Source organism: Hypomesus transpacificus, unplaced genomic scaffold, assembly GCF_021917145.1.
Source record: "Hypomesus transpacificus isolate Combined female unplaced genomic scaffold, fHypTra1 scaffold_503, whole genome shotgun sequence".
In the NCBI taxonomy this organism is placed as follows: Eukaryota; Metazoa; Chordata; class Actinopteri; order Osmeriformes; family Osmeridae; genus Hypomesus; species Hypomesus transpacificus.
The window spans coordinates 42,542-46,678 of record NW_025814017.1 but is presented as its reverse complement, the minus strand read 5'-3'; the positions used below and the strand labels follow the sequence as shown (position 1 = coordinate 46,678).

Genomic DNA, 4,137 nt, shown 5'->3' with positions numbered 1-4,137 from the left:
TCAGGCACCAGTATTCCTGGTTTAGGAGGAATACAAAGGAGTAATGGTCATTTTAAGGACCTGACATTTTGAAAATGGGGCCTTTCTTGGAGTCAAACTTTGGTAAACTTTTAGGATGTTTTTAAGTACGTCTGATACTACTGTAAACCACCGAGAAACCTTTTGTTCGAATGATTTGGGGGTCGAGCCATATTTGCAGCTGACTAGTAGAGCAACATCAACCCTTTTCTTTATACGGACAGACACAACCCTCTTCAATGTGTGCGTATGTGTTTCGTGTGTGTATATATGGAACCGCCGCTTCCCCTACCATTCATACTCTCCTGAATCTCTCCTAGGATGCATTTGGGGACCTGGCTCTGTTCTTCTGTGACCCCTACGGCGGCACAGTGATCGCGGTCCTGTGGAAACCAAAAGCCTTCAGCCCCCAGCCATTCAAGGTAGGATAGATGATAGACTTGACACATTAATGACATCTGTTTTGGATTTCTATGATTAGAATGATTATGATTATTTTTTTTACTGTCTCTTTCCTTGTTTTTTGCCTTTCTCTCTTTGCTAACCCTCCAATATAAACACCTCTCCCAGACTTCCCTGATAGCCGCTCGCCACGTGGAGGTGAGCGAGGACGAGGCCCATAGCGTACCCAACGTCGAGGCCATGTTGGAGGACTTCCGAGTCATGGGCAAGGGCCTGGTCAAGTCAGTGGATGCCAGGACAGAGAAATGGATGGTGTAGACTTTGAAGCTCTGCCTTGCACAGCCGCTTGATAAACAGATGCAAGCATACGTGTGCATGTACATGTTCACTATATGAACACAAGCATATGTAAACCTTGCTTCTCTGCGTGGACCACTGACACAATGACATATTTGTAAGGATGGTATTGATATACCACCAGACAGGTGGACTTAATCCCTTATCTATATAAGACTTGGTCTCCCGTTTTGTATAATGAAGACAATTGAAACGATATGTAGACTACCCAGCAGTATGAAAATACTGCACACTTGTGTAGATGCATGCCTCTAACCATGTGATCTTTGGCCATGTTGGTGTCTAATAACATCTCATTAAATACTTCTTCAAAACATATATCATTAAATAACACTTATTGCCATAGGCGCAAGATATATAAGTATTGATTTGACCAAGGACTTGGTCAACTGTTGGTCTAGGTCATGTGTTTGGTGACCAGCAGGGGGGGGTATCTTGTTCATGCGTACACTGTGTTTGTACACAGTGTATAGTAGGCGTACTGAGGGAAGAGATGTTCAGCCGGGTGAATTAAGGTTTAAGGGAAACCGTTTCACAGGAACCTGTTTTATAAAGTGTTATTGTTTGTGTTTTAAAGGTAGGTTTTTTTTGTCCAACTTGTTTAACTGGACTTGGAACAACCTGTATGACCAGTTCTCAATCAAATGTTCTTGGAGAGATTTTCCTAGAAATGAACCCCTTAATTTCCCCGACACACGTCTTCGTGTGTCGTCTTGTTTACAAATTGGAGAACATTCCGAACCTTCGGTGAGAGGGTGCTTTGTCCGTTGTATCATGTGATCAAGCCCAAAATCACACCGACATTCACGAATCTCCGCACATTCTAATAAACTGTTGTGCATTAGTCTGTTTTTTTTATCATCTACAGAGGCTTTTGTGAAGTTCTGCACAAGTGCAGTCCAGACAGCATTAACTTTACAAAAACAACAGGCAGCCCAACAACCTAGCACTCTGCCAATTTGAATAAATTGTGAACTTACTTCAGTAGCTACAGCTATTCCTTAATTCTTTTGTTTGATTTTTGTTAGGTTTTGATAGCTTTATATTATTTAAGTACAGGGTTTTGTTATTTGGAAAGGCAAACCGTATTTATTATCAATGATGGGAACGTGTATTACTGTATGTTCAGGGTCGATTTGACCCCATAGAAACATAATGTCAAACATTTAGAAGGATTTTATTTGTAAAACAAATGATGGCTCGTGATCAGAAAAGGGCCTGATTTTCCTGGCCAACTAGTAAGTTGTTCAAAAGATCTCTTCATTTTTTTCAGGTTTTACCGTCTCAAGACCTTCATTACTTTCCCAGGGCCTTAACCTTTCAGATTTCCATCTTCATGGCTGCTCTGTGTGCCTAAGATTGACTGTCTCCTCAGTTCACGCCTCAAGGCAGACAGACCTGTACCTCCTCGACTGATATGTTTCCATTTCAAAGTTAATCCACTCCACTAGGATGATGCCTTGCTCCTTGAAACCCTGGGAAATTCACCCTGCCACAGAGCCTGTGAAACCAACAAAACAATGTAACTGTTTACATACATCTGTGTGTGAGTGTGCAAGTGTGAGTCCATTGCCTCCTAAAACCGACAAAACCAAACACTGATGCTGCATCTGAAGGGTGCAGGCTTGAACACCATACAGGTGCAAAATGGATACAAATGCATTATTTTATATTTATTATGAATTGGTCAACTTACCTAGTCTATACTTGTATCCTTGCATGTGTTAGATCCTATATTGGTTTGGTTTGGTTTGGTTAGGGTGTACAGATCTGGCCAGCCATTATGGTGTCATTTAACAATTAACAGGCTCAGTACTTCAGAAGCTGATTAAAACCTGTCTAGCTATCTATATGCAATTATGCATAATTTCTTATGTATTTAATAGTAGCTACAGTTGTTCATATTTTGGAAGTGCTCACCGTCATTCTTATGTTAAAGATTTTCGTTGACATAATCTTCCCAAGTTTTAGACATTTTAAGATTCCGAAGGGGCACTGTTGTCCATGGCCTCACACACAGTACTGTACTCAGACTCCTGCCGTGGTTTCAAGTTGTTTTCAATCGATGTTCGGACATCCAGTTTAGTCTCTCTTCTTTTTTCTCCGACTCTACGGCATCATGTACCCCCCAGTGTTAAGAACAGCGATGTAAGGGTCTTTGCAATGGGAAGCCAATAAATATGGTTAGGGACCGTCAACAAATCTCAAAACTCAATGGCTCTTCAACTGCAAGAACTATGGCTTTAGCGCTATATTTGAGCCTCATTCCTTAACAAGCAAGGGGACATTTAGACCACAGAATATAAATGTAATAAGCCAATTTTGCTAGCAAAAATGCTTTCTGTGCTCAATAAATGTACGCATGTATTATCTATAAATATGTGCGCTGGCCGCTGCACACCATCTTACATTGTCTCTCCCTCAATTTTGCCTGCTGCACTCGCGTAGTAACGGATTTTATGTCGTAGGCCTTTTAGCCTTGTAAAAGTAGCAAAACGACTGTAGCCTATATATCAAAATAAATTGCTCTTCTCAAGTGAACAGATTGCATAAAACAGCAGCAACAAAAACATATAGTGTACACAAAATAAACAGTCAACTGAAGTAGGCTAATCAAAAGATTGGATAAATATAAATGGTAATCCAATGGATTATGTTACTGGAACTAGAACTAAATTCCATATAATTTGTATTCTGACAACATTTCCAAGTAATCTGACCTAATCCTGGAATATGCCACAAAATCAATCAGAGCAAATTCTAATAGACTTATCTCCAATCACAATCATCCAGATCCCACAAATGTTTCCCACTGTATTGCAAAACCCAGCATCTTTTCCCAGGTTGTTTACCAGTGTCCTGGAGTGACTCGCTGCTAGCCTAAAGCACATCAGGTGAACTTGCATGCCTGAAGATCTCTCCCAAACATGGAGTAACAGCCAAACAGGAGATTTGGTGCCCCAAACCACCGAACAAATTGCACTGCCCTGTTGTTGTTTACACAGCAGCCAGTTTACACTGCAGCCAGGAACTCAAATTGCCGATGTGTCACAGCGGGGGCTTCCAGACAGATCTTTTGAGAACTGTTGATTTGCGCCTCACCCATCTGCATTCCATCTGCATCCAGCATTCCATGTGCAGACCGTAGAAAGAAATATACCCCCTGCACGTCTGGGACACATTAATACCACAATCCGACGCTCGTATGAACGCTGATAAATCAAGATTAAAACAGGTTGCAGGTGAATCGTTTAAATAAATGACAAATACATCGGACACATCATCGTCGAAGACATGGTGGGTTTATGAGTGTACAGGGTGTTCTTGAAACCGAGCGTCTTTGTGGATGTCCTGAATGTT

The 4,137-nt window shown here is 41.2% G+C and overlaps 1 long non-coding RNA gene across 1 annotated transcript; it reads left to right on the top strand.

The window, feature by feature from the left end:
• Positions 1-57: 57 nt before the first annotated feature.
• LOC124465444 lies at positions 58-1,621 on the top strand. Its single transcript, XR_006955801.1, has 2 exons — positions 58-440; positions 589-1,621. It is a non-coding gene; the product is annotated as an uncharacterized LOC124465444 (long non-coding RNA).
• The last annotated feature ends 2,516 nt before the right edge of the window (positions 1,622-4,137 follow it).